Genomic DNA, 21,096 nt, shown 5'->3' on the forward strand with positions numbered 1-21,096 from the left:
GCAAAAAATTAAAATCTCTGTCTTTTATTGTACCACAAAATGAATATGAATCAATAGTTTGGAATGGCAGCCAAGAACACTAATACAATTAGGGTATATTGGCAATAAAAAAAAAGCAATAGTCCTACTTTGTCCTGCCTTGATAAGACCACTATTTATTCATATTCAGTTTGTGGTCCACTAAAACACAGAGATTTTAATTTTTTGTCTCTCCTATCTTTTATTTTTCAATTTGATAGTACCATATAAGAATTAGTTGAAGGTACTACAGGTATTTAAACTGTAAAAGAGAAGGCTTATTGGGACAGTGATAGCTGTTATCTGCAAATATTTGAAGGTCTTGTGATAGAACAGGTATTAAACTTATTCTCCTTAGCTCAGAGGACAGAACTAGGAAAAATAGGTTAAAAGTTTAAATAAGTAAATTTAGCCAAGATATAAGGAAAAACTTCCTAACAATTATGTTTATCAAAGTGGAATGGACTACTTCTACACATACTACATTTCTTCTCACTGGAGAAAACTTCAAACAAAAGTTGCATTTTCACTTGTCAGGATTGATATAGTGGGGATTCCTTTTTAGACAGTCATTTTCAATTGTAAAATATGTGATTCTGAAATATATATATATATATACATATACATATAATAGTATATAGGGAAAAGGCAGAGAAAGAAAGAAATGTCATAGTAAATGATTCACATAAAGTTATTCATAATAGCCACCTTTTTTAGATTCTCTTCAAAAAAGTGAAATCTCTGTGAGTCTGCTATGAGACTATCTCCATATCCTCAACTGATTTGGTTGATATGAGGAAATTCTTGGTAGTGGGCTTTCTTAACACATTTTTCATTTATTTTGTTAAATATTTACTAATTACATTTTAAAAAGTTAACATTCATTAAAAACAAACAAACAAACCTTGAGTTCCAAATTCTCTCCCTCCCTCCTGTCCTTCCCCCTTCATTGAGAAGGCAGGCAATCTGATATTGATTATGCATATGAAGTCTTACAAATTCATTTCTATATTAGTCATATTGCAAAATAAAACACAGATCATTGTCTTGATCAGAGTAGCTGTCTTTCACAATTGAATGTTTTTATAATATTGCTGTTACTATGTATAATGATCTCCTGATTCTGCTCTCTTTACTTTGGATGAGTTCATATAATGCTTCCCAGGTTTTTCTGAAACCACCCTGCTTGTCATTTTTTATAGTATTCCCTCACAGTCATATACCACAACTTGTCTAGAAATTCTCCAACTGATGGGCATCCTCTCAATTTCCACTTCTTTGCCACCGCTGAAAGAGCCGCTACAAATATTTTTTGTTTATATAGGTCCTTTTCCTTATCTGTTTAGTATATAGACTAAGTACTAGTATTGATGAATCAAGGGGTATGAGCAACTTTAGAGCCCTTTGGGCATAATTCTGAATTGTTCTCCAGAATGGTTGGACTAGTTCATATTTCCACCGACAGTGCATGTGTCACAATTTTCCCTACATCTCAGCCAGCATTTGTCATGTTCCTTTTTCTGTCACATTAGCCAGTCTGATAAGTGTGAAGTGGTTCTTCAGAGTTGTTCTAATTCACATTTCTCTAATCAGCAGTGATTTAAAGCATTTTTTTTCAGGTGACTATTGGTAGCTATGATTTCTTCTTCTGAAAAATGACTGTTCCTATCCCTAGACAATTTATTGACTGGGGAATGCCTCTTATTTTTATAAATTTGGCTCAGTTCCCTATATATTTGAGAAATGAGGCCTTTATTAGATAAATTTGCTATAAAATTTCCCCCCTGAGTTGGACATGACTGAAATGAGTATGCAACAGCAACTTACCGTTTTAAGAAAGGTTCTATTAATTTCTATGCTTTCTAGCATTTTTAATAGGAATGGCGTGTTTATTTTTTCCCCCTGAGTTTAAGTATTCTATTTCCTCTTCTGTTAATTTGGGCAGTTTATATTTATTATTTTTATATATATTATATATTTATGTAATAATAAATTTGCTTAGATTGTCAGTTTTGCTATATATAATTGGGCAAAACAGCTTCTAATAATTGCTTTAATTTCATCTTCATTGATAATTAATTTACCCTATTTATTTTTGAGAGTGGTAATTTGGATTTCTCCTTTCACTTAAAAAAATTAACCAGTGGTTTATCTATTTTATAGGGTTTATTCATAAAAGAGCTCTTAATTTTATCTGTTAATTCAATTTTTTTATTTTTAATTTTATTAATCTCTACCTTGATTTTCAGGATTTCCATTTTGGTGTTTAATTGGGGATTTTAAATTTATTCTTTTTTCTCATTTTTTTAACTGCACACTCAATTCATTCATCTGTTCTTTCTATCTTTTATTGATGTAAGAATTTAGAGACATAAAGTTTCCCCTAAGTGCTGTTTTAACTGAATCTCACAAATGTTGGAATATTTTCTCATTATTGTCATTCTCTTTAATGAAATTATTGATTGCTCCTATGGTTTGTTCTTTGACCCACTCATTCTTTAGGATTTTATTATTTAGTTTTGAATTAGTTTTACATGTGCTTCTATGATCCTTTATAAAATATAATTTTTATTGCTTTATGGTCTGAAAGGGATGAATTTAATATTTGTGCTTTTTTACATTCTTTCCTGAGGTTCTTATGCCCTTATACATGGTCAGTTTTTGTGAAGGTGCCATATTCAGTTGAGAAAAAGGTATATTACATTCTATTCTCATTGTTTTCTCCAATGGTTTATCACATCTAACTTTTCTAAATCCTATTCATCTCCTTGAATTCTTTCTCATTTATTTTATTGTGTGATTTATCTAACTCTGAGAAAGGGAAATTGAGGCCTCACACTATTATGGTTTTATTTTCTATTTCCTTCTATAACTCACTTAATGTTTCCTTTAAAAATTTGGATGCTATGCATGTTCAATATCGATATTATTTCATTGTCTCTGTTTTTTTTTTTTTTGGAAAGATGTAGTTTCTCTGCCTATTCCTTTTAATTAGTTCTAGTTTTGCTTTTGTTTTGTCTACAATTATGATTGCCACCTCTACCTTTTTTACATCAGCTGAAGCATAATAGATTTTGCTCCAGCTGCTTATGTTAATTCAATGCGTGTCTCTCAGTTTCAAATGTGTTCTTCTGAAAAAAATATTTTTGGATTCTGTTTTCTAAACCATTCTGCTATCAGCATTCATTTTATGGATGAGTTCATCCCATTTACATTCATAGCTATGATTACTAAGTGTACATATCTCTCCATGTATTTCTCTCTCTTTGTCTGTCTCTCTGTCTCTCTCCCTCTCCCTCTCTCTCACTCCTTTTCCCTTTGTCCCTCCTCTAATGTCAGTTTTGCTCCTGATCACTGCCTTCTTTTATCCATTTTCTTTTTAATATCCCCTTTTTAATCCCCCTTTCCCTCTACTTCACTGTTGGGTAATATAGATTTTTATTACTAATTGAATATACACACATATTTTCCTCTTTGAACCAATTTGGATATGAGTGAATTTTAAGGATTGCCTAACTCCATCCCCATTTCCCCTCCACTGCAAAAGTTCTTTGTGTACATTTGTTATGTAAGATAATTTCCCCCATTCTTCCTCACCCTTCTCTCTTCTTCCATGGCATGACTCTTTCTTTCCTATTAGTTATTTTTACATCATCCCAACATAATCAAATCACTCCTGCATCCTCTTTTTATGTAGAATTCTTACTAGCACAATAATGATAATGTTCTTAGAAGTTACATGTATCATCTTCCCATAGAGAAATGTAGTTCAAGCTCATTGAATGCCTTATGATTTCTTTCTGTTTTTACCTTTTAATGCTTCTCTTGGGTCTTGTTTTTGAAAGTCATATTTTTGCTTTAGCTTTGCTCTCTTCATCAGGACTTTTTGAAAGTCTTCTATTTCACTAAATGCACTCTTTTTCCTTTGAAGAATATTACTCAGTTTTGCTGAGTAAATTATTCTTGCTTGTAATCCTAGATCTTTTGCCTTCTAGATCATCATATTCCAAGCCCTTTGCTTCTTTGACATGGTAGTTGTGAGATGCTGTGTGATCCTGAGTGTGGCTCCATAGTATACGAATAGTTTCTTTCTGACTGGTTTTAGTATTTTCTCTTTGAAGTGGGAGCTTTCAAATTTGACTCTACTATTCCTGGGAATTTTCATTTTGGAATCTCTTATAGGTGTTGATTGGTGGATTCTTTCAATTTCTATTTTACCCTCTGGTTCTAGGATATCAGGGCAGTTTTCCTTGATAATTCATTAAAATATGATGTCTAGGCTCTTTTTTTTTGATCATGGCTTTCAGGTAATCCATTAATTCTAAAATTATCTATTATTAATTATTTTTCAGTTCAGTTCTTTCTCTAATGATGTATTTCACATTTTATTTTACTTTTTTCTATCTTTTGATTTTGTTTTATTGTTTCTTGATATCTCATGGAGTCATTATCTTCCTCTTGCCCAATTCTAATTTTTAAGGAATTATTTTCTTCAGTGAACTTTTGTATCTCTTTTTGCATTTGCCCAATTCTGTTTTTTTAAGTTGTTACTTTTTTCAGTATTTTTTTGTGAATCTTTTACCAGACTGTTAATTGTCTGTTAATAACTTTCCTCCATTGTTCTAATTTCTTTATCTAATTTTTCCTCTATCAATCACTTTTATTTGATTTTGAAAATAATTTTTTAGGTTTTTCCAGTAATTCTTGTTAGACTTGTGTCCAATTCACGTTTTTCCCCTTTTAGGCTTTGTTTGTAGCTATTTTGACATCATTGTCTTCTGGATATGGATTTGATTTTTTCTGTCACCATAATAGGTTATTATGGTCAGATTCTTTTTTTTTTTTTGGTGTTTGCTCATTTTTTTCTGCTCTTTTTCTTGATTTTGAAATGTGTGTTAAAGTTAGCCTCAAATCACAATGTCAGGGTAGGAGAAGTAATGTTTTAAGCTTCAGGCATTTCTTTCTATTGCTATATTCAGAGCTAATCCTGGGAGTTTGGAAGTTTTTGGTACTTCCAAGGTGGTATGATCTAAATAGTAGTCATTGCTTTCCTGGCCTGCACTCTAGTTCTTACCCAGAAAGGGCCTTTGATCCTCCAAGATTGGGATTGATATTACTTCTCAGGGCCACTGCTCCTTTGAGACTAGAAATGATACTGTTTCTTAAGGTACCTGATTCCTTGTGAACAAAAGTGATACTGCTTTTCAGAGATCTCATTTCATTTTATTTGAAAGTACTCCTTTCTATCCTTGTACTATGACCCCAAAGTGGTTATAGGCAAAGGAGTTGTTAAACATCATTCAGTTCTCTATCCAGTGTTAGCATGGGAACCCCTATGATCTCTTTCTGACCAGTTGCCATATCCTCTTACCATCTTTGGCTTGAGAGCTCCTAAAGCTGCTTCTTCTGTCACTACCACCTAGTCAAACCAGTGGTGATTCATCCAAGTGAGCTTCAGGAGCAACTCTACCCCCATGTCACAGATTTCTCCTTCCAATATTTTCAGTTGTCTTAGGTTAGAAATATGTCTCACTGTGACTTTTTGTTAGCTCTGCCCTCCAGAATTCAATTTGAGGTGTTATTTTAAAGTTGTTTGTAGGGGAATGTTGGAAGATCTCTCATGGATGCTTCCTTTACTCCACCATCTTGGCTCTTCCCTTGGGAGTCTCCTGGTAGTTGACTCTGTTACAGTCTGGCATCAATGCCTTCTGCACTTCCACATTGTATTGGGGAATGGGACATGCAAATGTATTCTAGGTCAGTGTGTATGTGTTCCTGTGAGTATGTGAGGACAGCATGAAGAACTGGTTCTAGCTCAATTCCATGTCTTTTCAGTAAGCTGATTAAGCTTAGTTTAAGGGCAAAAGTTTTAAGAGAAAAAAAAATGTTAAGAATCTTTATGGGTCTTCTGTTCAAACCTTGTATGTATGGGAGGTTTGGGAATAAATATAAGCAATGAACATCCCATGCCTCCCAACCCAAATATTTTATTATCTTCTGTCCCAAGTCTTTGCAATGAGAAATGAACGAGCCTTCTACAAAGCATACTGCTTTCTCTATCTTATAATGGATTAACATCAACCCTTATTTCAGAGACCTCTTTACAAGGGGAAATGAAGGAGCTTTCTACAATGGATATAGGCACTTCATGTAGCTCTTTCTTTTAGGTACAGAGCACATTTTATTCATGCAAGTTTCAAGCTAGCTATTCCATAGAAGTAATTTTCATATACAATTTGATTGATGTCTCATTTTACCTTAAAGCTCAAATTCAACTGAAAAATCACTTGCATAGTGTTTCATGAAGTCATGTATATTCTATTTACAACTTCTGGTTCAATTGCATCTGGTTACTTTTCCAAGTTTATTATTCATCATTATCATAATTTTTTCTTGTTTTTCACTTTTTTATTGATACTTTTTTATGTAAACTTCATTTCTGAGCAGGAAATACTGCCCACAACATTACCTCTCACTCAAGTAGCAGACATTTTGTTAGGGTTGTGCTGGAGCCAGCTCAAAGCCAGCTCAAGAGAGCCAGTGGTTAACTTTTCAGTTGAACACTTAAACCCTAGAAAACAGTAAAAATTTATAAATCAGGGCTCAACATATTGTTTTGTTTTGTTTTCTTGATGTAAGAAAGTGATGGAGAAAATGTTAAGAATGCAAATTTAACTTAAAAGTATAATATGGGGTGGAAAGCAGTTCAGTACAACTAACCAAAATTTCAACCATATCTGGTATATACATTCCACATCTGTAGTCCCCCATCTCTTCAAAGAAAGGAGGGAGGTATGCTTTTATCAACTCCTCTATGGGGACAAATGTGGTCATTATAATTACATGGCATTCTTTTATTATTTGTTTGTTCTCTCTGTTAACAGTTTTGCAGTTTTTGAGTTTACAGATGGATTCATTTCTAACCACAATTAAGCCTACCTGGTCATAGTGTATTATTCTTATGATAAGTTGCTGTAATCTTTTTTGCTAATTAATTATTTAAAATTTTTGCATCTATATTCATTAGGGAAATTGGTCTATAATTTTCTTTCTCTATTTTGACTCTTCTCAATTTAGGTATCAGTACCATATTTGTATCATAAAAAAAATTTGGTAGGACTCTGTCTTTGCCTCTTTTCCTAAATAGTCTATATAGTATTGGTACTAATTGTTCTTTAAATGTTTGATAGAATTCACTTGTAAATCTATCTAGCCCTGGAGATTTTTTCCTAGGAAGTTCATTGATGGCTTGTTTAATTTCTTTTTCTGAAATGAGGTTATTTAAGCGTTTTATTTCCTCTTCTGTTAATCTGGGCAATTTATATTTTTGTAAATATTCATGTATTTCACTAAGATTGGCAAATTCATTGGCATACGGTTGGGATAAACAGTTTGAAATTATTATTTTAATTTCCTCTTCATTGATGGTGAATTCACCACACTGGTAATTTCATTTTCTTCTTTCTTTTTTTTTTTATCAAATTAACCAAAGGTTTATCTATTTTATTGTTTTTTTTTCTTAAAACCAGCTCTTGATTTTATTTATTAGTTCAATAGTTTTCTTAATTTCAATTTTATTAACTTCTCCTTTGGTTTTCAGTATTTTTAAATTAGTATTTAATTGGGGATTTTCAATTTGCTTTTTTTCTAGCTTTTTTAATTGCGTGACCAATTTATTGATCTCCTCTTTCTTTATTTTATCCATGTAAGCATTTAAAGGTATAAAACTTTCCCAAAGAACTGCTTTTACTTCATCCCATATGTTTTGGTATGTTGTCTCATTATTGTCATTCTCTTGAATGAAGTTATTGATTGTTTCTATGATTTGTTGTTTGACCCACTCATTCTTTAGGATTAGATTATTTGATTTCAAATGAATTTTTAGTCTATCTTTCCATGCCCCTTTATTACATATACTTTTTATTGTATCATGATCTGAAAAAGATGCATTTAATATTTCTGCCTTTCTGCATTGGATTGTGAGATTTTTAATGCCCTAGAACATGGTCAACTTTTGTGTAGGTGCCATCTACCACTGAAAAATATGCCTTTCCATCCCCATTTAATTTTCTCCAGAGGTTTACCATATCTAACTTTTCTAAAATTCTATTCACCTTTTTAACTTCTTTCTTGTTTATTTTGTGTTTAGATTTATCTAGTTTAGAGAGGGGGAGTTTGAGGTCCCCCACTAGTATAGTTTTGCTGTCTATTTCTTCCTGTAACTCCCTTAACTTCTCATCTAAGAATGTGGGTGCTATACCACTTGGTGTATATATGTTTATTAATGATATTATTTCATTGTCTCTGATGCCTTTTAGAAGAATGTAATTTCCTTCCTTATTTCTTTTAATTAGATCTATTTTTTTCTTTTGCTTTGTCTGATATCAGGATCACTATCTTTGCTTTTTTTTTTTACTTCAGCTAAAGCATAACATATTCTACTCCAGCCTTTTACCTTTACCCTGTGTGTATACCTCTGTTTCAAATATGTTTTTTATTAACAATATATTGTAGGATCATGGTTTTTAATCCATTGTGCTATCTGCTTCCATTTTATGGGAGAGTTCACCCCATTCACATTAGCAGGTATGATTATTATCTGTGTTTTTCTTTCCATCCTATCCCCCATTTATACTTTTCTTTTTCCTTTCTTCCATTCCCTCTTTCCCTCCTCACTACAGTTTTACTTTTGTCCACCACCTCCTGCAATCTGCCCTCCTTTCTATCAGCTCCCTCTCTTTTCTTTCCCTTTTCCCTTACTACTTCTTCCATCCCTTCTATTCCCCTTTTTTTTCTTTCCTCTTTTCCCTCCTACTGCCTATATGGCAAGTTAAATTTCTATACCTAACTGAGTATGCCTCTCCTTAATCCAAATCTGATGATTGTAAAGTCCAAACAATGCTCATCTCTCTTCCTTCTTTCTCTGTACTGTAATACGTCTTTGTTCCTTTTCATGTGATGTAGTTTATGCTTTTCTGCCTCCTCCTTTCCTCTATTCTCATTACAATCCCTTTTCACCACTTAATTAGGATTTTTATCATCACATCAACTTCAACTTAAACCCACTCCCTCTGTCTACATATATCCCTTCTAAATGTCATAATAAAAAGTTCTCAAGAGATATAAGTATCATCTTCACATGTAGGGATGCAAACAGTTTGCCCTTAGTGAATAACACGTTGTTGTCTTTTTTTCTTCCTTATTTACCTTTTTATGTCTCTCTTGAGTCTTATATTTGAAGATCAAATTTTCCATTGAGCTCTCATCTTTTCATCAGGAAAGTCTGGAAGTCCCTTACTTGATTGAATGTCCATCTCTTCCCCTGAAAGATTATGCTCAATTTCACTGGGTAGTTGATCCTTGGTTGTAATCCAAGCTCCTTTGCCTTACAGAATATCATATTCAAAGCCCTCTGAACTTTTAATGTAGAAGCTGAAATGTCCTACATAATCCTGACTGTGTTTCCATAATATTTGAATTGTTTCTTTCAGGCTGCATGCAGCATTTTGTCCTTGACTTGATAATTCTGTAATTTGGCTACAATATTCCTTCATGATTTCAATTTGAGATCCCTTTAAGGAGGTGATTGGTGGATTTTTTTTTAATGACTATTTTATCCTCTGGTTCTAGGACCTCAGGGTAGATTTCCTTGATAATTTCCTGAAAGATGTTGTCCAGGCTCTTTTTTTTTTTGGTCATGGCTTTCAGGTAGACCAATAATTCTTAAATTAGCTCACTTGGATCTATTTCCCAGGTCAGTTGTTTTTCAAATGAGGTATTTTATGTTTTCTTCTATTTTTTTCACTCTTTTGATTTTGTTTGACTGATTCTTGATGTCTCATAGAGTCATTAGTTTCCACTTGCCTTGTTCTAATATTTAATAAATTGTTTTCTTTGGTTAGCTTTTGTACTTCTTTTTCCATTTGACCAATTCTACTTTTTAAGGAGTTGTTTTCTTCAATTTATTTCCTCTCCCCCCACAATTATATTTTTAAAGAAATTATTAACTTTTTCTTCTATCTCTCTTATTTCACTTTTAAAATTCTTTTTGAACTCTTCCAAGAAGGCTTTTTGGGCTTGAGACTAGCTCACATTCCCTTTTAAGGTTTTGGGTGTGGATATATTAACAATGTTGTTCTCTTCCAAATTTGTGTTTTTACCTTGCCTGTCCACATAGTAAGAATCTATGGTCTTTGTTTTTCCTTGCTGCTTTTAGCTCATGGTGTTTTTTATTTTTTTCTGGATTTTAAAGTTTATTTCTGCTTCTGGGGCAAAGGATGCACTGTTCCATGCTCCTTGTGCTGGGGGCTAGTGGCCTGGTTACTGACTTTAGGTGCTGGAGTTTCAGGTGTTGGCAGCTGGAAGCTGTAGGGATCTGGTAGCTTATCTGGTGCTGAGCTGGAGCTGGTAGTGGTGGCTGGTGTGTGCTGAGGCTAGGTGGGATTTTTTTGCATTTCCCCAGGGTTACATTGATGCTTGTGGGGTGAGAGTTGGGTGAGGGGGTGATCTGGCTGCTGGAGGGCATATCCTCTCCCAGTGTTATGCTAAAGCATGGTTAGTTTTTGCTGCTGGTGGATGCCAGTCCACTGGCACATGTGGTGGTTCTGTGTGCTGGTATCTTCCAGTTCCCCTGACTATGCCTAGGCATGCTAGGGGTCCTGGTGTTGCTGCTTTCCTGCTTCACCAACATAGGGCTCAGTATCTCCTGCTTGTTTGCTGAGGTGGGACTTGCCAGGATTCCTCCCGTCCTATATTGATCTACTTCAGCCACAGCAAGAGGGACCTTTCTCATTAATTTCCCTAGCCTCACAAGCTAGAAGACTGCCGCACTCCATTTTTCTATTGGCTACACTGTTCCAGGACTTTCCTGAGGTAGTATTTTATATTTTTTTCAGAGTCAATAATGGAGAGTGAGAGTGACTTACTGCTTACTCTGCCATCTGGGATACCAGAAGTCCCCCCTTAGACTTTCTTAAGGCAGCATCTCCCACCACAGCCCACCTCCACAACTATCACCTCATGCACCATCTGTGAACAAGCTTTAAGGCGTCCAGCCTAATGGTTGAGCTCTTTCAGGAAGGCTTTTTGGGTTTGAGACCAGTTAAATTTCTCTTTGAGGTTTTGGATGTGGTATGTTGACAATGTTGTCCTCTCCTGAATTTGTGTTTTGATATTCCCTGACACCAAAATACTTCTCTATGGTCACTGTTTTTCTTTTTCTTTCTTTCTTTGTTTATTTTCTCAAGGTGTTTGTCTTTTTTCTGGCTTTTAAATTTGATCTCTCCTTCTGGGGCACATGGTGCACTGTCCCATGCCTCTTGTGCTGGGGCTAGGGGCCTGGTTACTGGTTTTGTGTTATGGGGTCTCAGATGCTGGACCCTGGAGGCTGGTAGCTTACCTGGTATTGAGCTGAAGGTGATGGTGGTGGCTGGTGTGTACCTGATGTTGGTGTTTACCTGCTCCACCACCCTGAGGCTCAGGATCTCCTGCTGGTTTGCTGAATTGGGGATTGCTGGGACACCTCTTGTCTTGTACTGGTCCCCTTCAGTCACAGTAATAGACATCTTTCCCGTTAATCCCCCAGCCTCCTGAGCTAAAAGACTTCTACACCTTGTCTGTCTGCTGGCTCCAATATTTCAGGATTTTTCCTGGGGCAATATTCTCTGGGTTTTTTGAGGTCAGTAAGGGAGGGTGAGAGCAACTTACTGCTTATTCTGCCATGTTGGCTCCAGGAACTCGAAATAGGTGACTTTCAAACATTCTTTGTATGGGGCTGATATCTCTAGGAGTAGCTGCTGCCACTGCTGCCATTTCTGCTGTTGCTGATTCAGTCACTCCCAAGGCCTGTTCCTCATTCACTGGGGCCAGGGCTATTTTGGTGAGGCTTGCTCTAGACTACCCTCCTCTCTCAGCCCAGTGTAATAGACTCTTCCTGTTGACCTTCCAGTTTGTCTTAGGCTGAAAATCTGCCTCACTCTGTCTCTTTGTGGGTTCTGCCTGTCTAGAATGTGGTCAGAGTCACTTTTTAAAGGTATTTACAGGGTTTTGGGTGAGAGCTCAGCCAAGTCCCCACCTTCACTCCACCATTTGACTCTACCCTACTTTATAGAATTCTTGATGAAAAGACCAGAGCTGGTTAGAAATCTTTTTTTTAAATAGGCAATTGGGGTTAAGTGACTTGCCCAGGGTTACACAGCTAGTAAGTGTCAAGTGTTTGGTCTCAGGCTGGATTTGAATGCAGATCCTCCTGACTTCAGGGCCGGTGCTCTATCCACTGTACCACCTAGCTACCCCACTGATTAGAAATCTTGAAAGGCAAACATAGGAGTCAAAAAAAACTTAGAAAGTAAGTCAATTTGAGCAATGGGAAGAGGTGAAGTGATGTTAAGACATGTATTTTGTAATATGGGAAGAAGGACCAAATATCCCTTTAGAATCTTGAAGTATTCAAAGGTCAGAGAGGGAATTAAATAAGAAAAATTGAGGATCAGGGAGTGTTTTCATTCTTGTGCACTTAGCAGAGTGCCTAATATATAGTACGTACTTAATAAAGTGCATGGTTTATTGACTTCTTGACTAGACTATTTTGATGGTCTTAAGAGAGAAAAATTAAAGAAGAAAGAAAATATGTAAGAGAATAAATGGGAAAGAAAGGGATAAAGAATACTCTTTCTTGTAATAAGAGTGCATGTGAAGAAGAAGAATATAGAAACATGAAAGAAGTGGTGGAGTGGAAGTGGCATCACCTGAATTTTATTCTTTTCTGAGCTGGACAAAGGAAGGTAGAAAATACATAAACACAAAGTGTTTGGTATAGCATTAAATTTAACATGGAAAATTTGGGGAGTCAAAGTGGGGAGAAAAGACTAATTAGGAGGGTAGAATTGAGGAAGAAACAGAAGCAAAACAAATTTCTGCATTGGAGGATATATTCTAAAGGCCAATATTAGAAAAGAAGAAAGAAAGTATAAAAACTGTAATTGAAGTATGAGTGAGAGAAAGTGATGAGCAGAAGGAACAGAGGAAACATGAGTGGAACCAAAGCATGTTGCTTCAATTATAGTTCACTAGTTCTGATCACAGTCCTTGTTCACTACTTTCTTTTTGAAAAGAGACTGGGGAACTAATAAGGTGGTATGATGTTATTCTTAACAGCCACAACCATGAAATGGAATGGGGATGAAATCACTTATAAAATAGAAAAGGATAACAGTAGATTAGAAAGCAGGATCCAAGGTTTTGTTTGTTAGTTTTGTTTTATTTTGTTGTTGTTGTTGTTTTTAAACACTCTTGGAACAAACAATAGTGGGGTAAAACAAAGAACTGGAAAACACACACACACACGCATATGAATATCCATCCATCCATATCTCCAGTTAAGGAGACCTGGCCCTGATTTGTTATGCAATTGGCATGCATTGCTTGATAAATCAAGACACTCAGAAACTTGAACCTTTGTGTCCTCAGTTATTTCAGATTTCACTTATCACATTTTTTCTCTTGGAACTGCAGAAGTTTTCTATCATTGCTTGATTTAAAGGTTAAGGTGCTATCCTGGGAAAGCCAGCTTTCTTTATAGCTGGGCAAAAGTGTTTTCTCATTTCTTGCAATAGCTGGACATTTTGCCTCAGTCCTCCACTTCACTGAGAGGAAAATATTTTACTTCTACTATACTTTAACTCTAACCAAGTCTATACTTTGCATATGATGAAAAATTGTCATTATTTATTTTTCTCTTACAATGATTTCTTTTTCTTAAATCCAAACACTTCAAATTCCTACCCTACTTTAATTTCTCCTTTTTGAGTTTTCTGTCTTAATTAATATTTTGTTAGTTGGCACCCAGTCAGTGACACCATATGTTCTGTGAAGTGCCAATTACACTGTCAGGGTTATACAATAAACAATAATGATGATAATTTTAGCAGAAAAAATTTCAAGTAACTGCTATACTAGAATTTAAATAGGTCTGGAAATAGGCTAAATGGAGCAGGATATGTGAAGCAGAGAATCTTTTCACTTTACACGTAACTTGAAATGCCCAGGACTGCTGTGGAACCTGGGAACAGTGCTATAACTGTGTTTACTTCACAATTAACTTGAATTAAAAGTGTGTGTTTTTAATATTGCAATATAAAATATTTTAATCAACAAATTATGGTTATAAGAATATGAAGTGTTATTAGTAGGGGATATAAGACATCTTACAATTGTTGTTTCTTTCAACAGAACCCCAACAGCACATTTTTAAACTCACGCACTTTTCGTGATTATTACGTATTATAAATCTGTCTTTGCAAGTAACTCTTATTTCCTCTAGAAATAACAGCTTAGATTCATAAAATTGTGAGGAATTGATCAGAAGAAATTAACTATCTTTTTGAGTAGTGCTTTAAATTTTGATTATATCTTCTTATAGGGACATGTAGATAAGGACCTCCTTAATATGACTGAGCCTCTCTCCTGGTTCTGGGTTATGATTGACCCATTTACACCTCATTGAGGATAAGTAGTTGTCTCAGTGATGGGGATACATTTCTCAGGTTTCCGCAGGTTGGAGTCACTGGGCTATTAAAAGAACAAGAATCAGGAGTTAGCTCCTAGAGGTGGCAGGAATGTAGATTTTTCAACTAGGTAGCTAGAGGAGGAAAGGGAATAGCTAACATAGCTAACATTTATATAGTGCTTACTGTATGCCAGGGATGCATGCACATGCATGTGCGCACACACACACACACACACACACACACACACACACTTTACAAAGAGATTTTATTGTATGAACTCTGTAAGGTTCAGAATGAATATATATATATATATATATATATATATACCTTGTCTCCTTCCCCAGTGGAATGTTCCTCAAGGTGAGGATCAAGTGCAATCTGAGCTAAGGTCCACCACCAAGGTGACCTCAGGCTTATGCGAAGATCCTCTTTGTAACTTGTCTTCCCCTATTAGAATGTAAGCTCCTTGAAGGCAGGTACTGTCTTGTTTTCTTGTTTTGTATTGCTTATCCTTAGCATGTAAAATAATAAGCACTTAAGAAGTGCTTTCTCCATCTCTGTCTCTCTGTCTTTCCATTTATCTATCATCTATCTAGAATGGAAGTATTATCAATAATAATGACAATGGCCCATCTTTATATAGTTCTTTAAAAATTAAAGAACACTCTCTAAACAACAATTTTCCAAGATAGGTAGGTAGTGCTAGTATTACTGTGGCCACTTTGCAATTAAGGAAACTGAGGATCCAACACAACTAGTAAAAATTGGAGCTGGGATCAAGGATCTTCTGTATTGAGAAATATGCAAGATAATAGCGACAGAGTACCTGGGTTCAAATTCTTGCTTTGTAACTTGCTATGTTTCCTTAAACAAGTTACATATTGGTCTCATCATTGGTTCATCTGCACAATTAAAGTGTTGACATAGTCTTTTCTAGTTCTAAATATATGCTGTTGTGTAAGGTGTGATGTTCCTCTATTAAGCAAGCTTTTTTTTTTCTTTTTGGTGAGGCAGTTGGGGTTAAATGACTTGCCCAGAGTCACACAGCTAGTGAGTGTTATTTATCTGAGGCCGAGATATGAACTCAGGTCCTCCTGACTACAGTGCCAGTGCTCTGTCTGCTGCCACCTGCTCCTTAAGTAAGCTTCTTAGTCAACATAAGCCACTGTCCTTCTTTCTTCTCATGCCCCACCCTCCCCAATAACAATTCTACTGTCCTTTTTTGTTTATCCTGTTCTGTGAATAGTCAGTAACCAATAATTAATCAATGTGTGCTAATGTTTTTCAAAGTAAGTTGAAGCTTTTCTTCCTTTGTCTGAAGGCTTATGACACTTTATGACTTTGTTGTTTCATGAGCAGCTTTATATCTCTCCAGCCTCTATCTCTGATAGTTGCTTAAGGGTTTCAGTTGCCTGATCTCTTCTAGTTCATTGCAAGTTTTACTAAGCTGGAAAATTTCCCAGTTGGTCTTCTGAAACTTGGGCTAAACTTTACTGTAAGCAAAAAAGCCTTTCAAAACAGGCTCTGTGTCCTATGGAGTTGGTCTATGCATGGAGCATTAACTTCAAAGGAGCATGGATTAGCAGCACAGATATGGAGGTACATGAAAAATGAGTCCTATCTTCCAAATGTGTGCCCCTACCCATGAAAAATTCCAATTGACTTCAGGGCCCTGTTTATGTACTCAGAAAGAAGGCTCCTTCTGGGCAAATCCAGGAGACAAACTTTCTCCCACAATATACTTTAAAAATTGGATAAATTTGCAAGTATTTATCTGCAGACAGAATTTAGCTCAAAGATTTTTAATAATTTTGAGTATTTTATAAACTTTTTTAACTCTGAGAGCTACTTGGAAGAAATAGCTAAGTGATCGGATGAATAGACTATATTTTCCCTCTAATAGTTTTCATAGATTTTTGCACTTCATTAGGTCCTATAGACTCTACAGTTGTAGACCTAGACAGAGTTGTTCAGTCATTCGGTTGTGTCTGTCTCTTTGTGATCCCAGTGGACCACAGCATACCAGGCCCTTCTATCCTACAGGATCTCATGAAATTTGTCCAAGGTCCTATTCCTTGCTTCCATGGCACTATCTAGCCATCCCATCCTCTACCATCACCTTTTCCTTTGATTTTAATATTTCCCAACATCAGGGTCTTTTCCAACAAGAGATAATGTAGGACCCATCAATGAAAATGGGCACAGATTCAGTACATTTGTTTTATCAGCCACGTTAAATATACTCCTCCTTGCTGCATGAGGATTAGCACATATTTCACATCTTTGCAACAAAATGAACACTACCTCATGAGTAGGAGGCACCAAAATCTGCTTCCTAGTATTACTCAGTTGTTGCAAACAAATGGAATATATGTTTTTCTGTAGGTTTTTAGAAATTTCTTCTTTTCATAAAAATTCTTAATAAATCTATATGTAGACAAATTTACAGTGTAACAGACATTTGAGTGGCCATGGACTTATGTTATAGAATCTTAGAGATGATAGGGACTCTGGATGGTAGAAGATAATATGGCAAAAAATTTCAAAACAGGAAATGTCAAAATTCTTTCAACAGGAAAAGAGAAAAAAGGTAGGAAGAGGTCATAAGAGTCTTGTGTTTTAATTCTGTTTGAGAACATCACACATAATTGGGGCACCTTCTGCTTGAAAATAGCTTTGGCAGGAATCTGCTAATTATCAATTAAAAAACAACTGAACAAGTTTTTATCCAGTCTTTATTTTTTGTGTTTCTGGCTCTGAGGCCAACTTTCTGTCCTCTATTCTATGCTTTGTGTCATGAATGAACTCTATCTTGACCCCCCATCTCCCCTAAAAAAAGGAGACAACCATAACTAAGCAAAACCTTATTAGGAACTCTAGTGACTGAACCCCCATGCATGGTGAGTAATTTATCAAGATAATTACCAAGAGAAATGACAAGAGTAAAGGAATCATAGTTAGCCGGTATAGGGAGCAAAATGTAATATCTCTAATATGCCTCTAAGGGAGACTATTATTTCTACCTTGAGGGGAACAGAAGAAGGGCTATGGGCTTATCTTTAGTTGAATCTCTCACCTACTTATGAGGAGTACAAGACTAGATTTATAGCTATCTGCCCTTTCTCAATTTTGTTGGCATACTGCTACAATGGGTTCAGAATAAAAGGTGCTTTCATGGTCACTCTTAAGGGGGAGGGTAGCTCCAAATTTATACCTTTGTGGTTACACAAAGACCACGAAAAATAGCAAATACCTAGGAAATATATTTATCCAATTAAACAGCAAAGAGAAATGAGAATTTTACAAATTAGAATATACTAGAAAATATAGAAATGAATGAACAAGCTAAAATCTCAGTTCAGATAAAAAAACAGGACCTGATCTCACACAAGAAGTCCTTTTTTTTCCCAAAGTCTTTAAGGAGTCAAGCTAAATATCAAGAATATGTTGAGAAGTCATATTTCTCTAAATGTTTCATTTAGACATTTCAAAATCTTTCTTTCTTCCATTTCTCTTTTTTGAAGTATCTGAAACTAAGTAAGTCTCTCTACCAAGAAGCACTGGTACCAAGTCTATTCCTTAAACAGCTATTTAATGTAGCCTCAGTATTCTCTCACCATTCCACAATCTCATCTCCTCCCACATATCAGCAAAGGAACACAAAATAACCTTGGATTAAATCTATATGCAAGAAAGGACATACTCATTTCCCTGATATAGGGAGGGATTAGATGAATGGTTTTTATTCATTCCCTGGTTTATCAAAGAGTTGTTCCTGGAAAGAATGGAGGAAAAGTCTCTAAGGTCTTCTATGTCAGAGTTTGGAAGGTGAAAGAATGAAACACTGAGAAGGAACAGTAAATATTTGGAGTTCTAAAAATGGTAGAAGACTTTTTTTTTATAAAGGACAGAGATAGAGGGACCTTCTGAGGAACAAAACATTTCTTTTGCTCAAATAAAAGATGTCAAAAAGTCACAGGTGCCTCCTGGAGAGAGGTCATGCAATAATGGTCAGAGGAAGAGAATATGGGTAGTGGTCGCTGGTAACATCCAGCCAGTGCTACCAAGGCTGTCGTTTTCCAACTTGTAATGAATGATAGAGATGTCTGCTGTCCTCCCACTACATATATCTTAGACCTAATGGATCATTCCAGGACTTGTCAAACTTGACAGCTGCTAACATTCCTTATTGATTCATGTTGAGAGAATTGATCCTACAAGAATTGTAAAAAGCACAGCTAGATTTTGAAATCAGAGAAATGTAAATGTTGACCTTAAAGACACAGGTTCTGTTTTTTTTTAATAAAATCTAGGGGATTCAGAAGAAAAAGGCATATTTGGGAACTGAATGGGTAACTAACAATATTTTATGTGAGAAAGAGATTTGGATTTCTAAACTACAGTTTAAAATACAGAAATACTGTGTTCTTAAGAGGGGTGGAATATACTTAATGAAGATCAAATACTTACAGAACTTAGAATGCTGCAGATCTAAAAAGAACTTCTCTTCACAGAATCCCTCTCTTCCTTCAAGACACAGCTTAAGCACCATTCTCTACTTAAAACTTTCCCTAACACCCTCTCCTTTTCCAACTGCTAACACTGTTCCTCTATTCAAATTTGACTACTTTGCATTTTTCTTTATGTTTATTCTGAATATACTTTTACATGTTGTCTCCTTTATTAGAACTTAAACTCCTTGAGGAACTTGTTTTTTTATTCTTTGATTTGCATTTCCAGTGCCTACTAGCACAATATTGGGCACAAGGGAAGCACAAATGTTCATTGATTACTTGATTGAAATAGAAAAATGTTAAAATAGGACCTGAAGTGCTAAAAATCAGAGTGAATGGAGCCTTATGACAATTGTAAGGGCAACCAAAAATATTTTTTAAGTTATATTGAGGTAAACAGAAGTTAAAATTAAAGATAGGACTGGTATAAAAAAAGAGCTTCCTGTCCTAGATTAGAAACAGCTGAAAGAAACTTCCATTGGACTTGACACTGTGTCACTGTGCAACTAAAAAAATTACTAATATGCTGCAGAATATTCCTCCTGTTTCGACCTTGAGATGACCTATATCTTTTCAGGGTTGTCCAAGTGGAAGATTGTGTAAGTACAGACATTAAGTCAGGAGACCTGAATCTAGTTACTGTTCTTCCACTAACTAGTAAATAAATTACCTCACTTTTCTGGCTTCAATATTCTTATCTGTAAAATGGGAAGTAAATTTTCTTCAAGATTCCTTCTAACTCTATTTAAGATTCCCTGATTTCATAATCCCAATCACTTAGGATAAGGCAATATTTTAGGAGGGATGACACAAAGGCTTTACCATCTGAGGCCAATGTACCTTGCCAATCTTATCTTGGACTATTCAATACAACTTATTCTATACTCCAGGAAAACTGAATAGCTATATTCTGAATATGTTCTTCACTTTTCTGATTCCATAGCCTTGCTCACAGTTTGCCCTCTATTCTTTTCTGATTTTTGAATTTCAATCTTTTCTCTTGATTCCAGTAGAAATGTTATTTCTCCAGGAAACCTCCTCTGTGACCCTAGTTAATAATTATCCTTTTAAACATATTTTACTTTTTCTTTCTCTCAGACCTCACTGGCACTTTTGTTTGAACCTTTCTAATGTACATATCATCTGTTATTGCATATCAGAGTTGTTCACCTATCCATTATCTCTTTGTTAGATGAGGCAAGAATTATGCATCATATGTAATAATAATTATAGTAATACCAATAATAATTACTAACATTTGTATAACACTTTATTGTTTATAAAGTGCTTAATGCATATTGCCTCATTTTATGCTTGTGACAACACTGAGAGGTAGGTACTATTTCTGTCCCTATTATGTAGACAAGGAAACAAAAACAGATACGATAAGTGACTTGCCTGGAATCATGCAGTTAATAACTGTCTGAGGCCAGATTTGAAGTGAGATCTTCCTGACTTCAGGTTTTACCCTCTTTGCACTGTACCACCTAGTTGCTCCTTGCTAAACTTTGTGTATCCCTCAGCACTTATCACAGTGTTACACTCATGGTAGCTGCTTAATAAAGGCCTCTTAATTTGAATTGAAGTGAAATAAAGGAAGTGAGGAAAAACTATCCTCAAAGAACATACAATTTAATACAATCTAATAGGATGAAAAACCCATACACAAATAACTACAATATAGCTATAGTTACTATATAATCATTATATAATTATATACAATATAGTTATCATATATGTGTGTGTATCTATCGTTCTATCTATCTAGTAAGTTTAAGGAACAGGTATAAGTTACTAGTGACATTCAAATAAAGGAATCAGGGAATGTTTCATAAAGCTTATTTCACAAAGAATGTTTCATAACGAATTTAATGTCAGATATAGCCCAAGAATAAAGGGAAACATTTTGTTAAATGGAATTGTGGGAGGGGACCTTTTCACGCATGGAGATTCTGAGAACAATTTTGTAGTGAGTCTCCAGTATCTATAAATACTCGTATTGCTTTGATAGATCTAGGATCTCATTTGGGTACTCTATCGATAGGTTTACATTTCAA

This window comes from Vombatus ursinus, unplaced genomic scaffold, assembly GCF_900497805.2.
Source record: "Vombatus ursinus unplaced genomic scaffold, bare-nosed wombat genome assembly UNPS02010284.1, whole genome shotgun sequence".
Lineage (NCBI taxonomy): Eukaryota > Metazoa > Chordata > Mammalia > Diprotodontia > Vombatidae > Vombatus > Vombatus ursinus.